We start from the raw sequence: 592 nt of genomic DNA, 5'->3' as shown, positions 1-592 counted from the left end.
TATATATATATATATATATATATATATATATATATATATACATGCACACACATATATGTGTATATATATATATATATATATGTGTGTGTGTGTGTGTTATGTTTGTATGTGTATATAGGTGTACGTGTGAAGATAGCGAAGACCAGGTGTGACATCTGGTCCACCTGGTTATCGTCTCTCTCTTCATTAATTCTTCTTTCTCCTATGGTTGTTACGTTCAGCCAGCTTGTCACTGTAAACACGCACACACACACACGCGCGCACGCACACACACACACACACGCGCACGTGCGGACACATGCATATACTCACACGAACGCACGCAAATTAACAAGTATGTAATCAAGTACGTATGTTTTTCGCGTGTGTATGTATGTGTGTAAGTTGATATGCATATGTATGTGTGTGCGTGTGTGTGTACACACACGCACACACACACACACACACACATATATATATATATGCATACCAACATAACATGTACGAGTATGTGTGTAAATACAGATATACATACATTTATACAAACATAAATACACACGCAGATATATATATATATATATGTGTGTGTATACATATACATAAACATATATAT

The sequence above is a fragment of the Octopus bimaculoides genome, chromosome 22, assembly GCF_001194135.2.
Source record: "Octopus bimaculoides isolate UCB-OBI-ISO-001 chromosome 22, ASM119413v2, whole genome shotgun sequence".
Classification (NCBI taxonomy): Eukaryota; Metazoa; Mollusca; class Cephalopoda; order Octopoda; family Octopodidae; genus Octopus; species Octopus bimaculoides.
Note: the sequence above shows the minus strand (reverse complement) of the source record.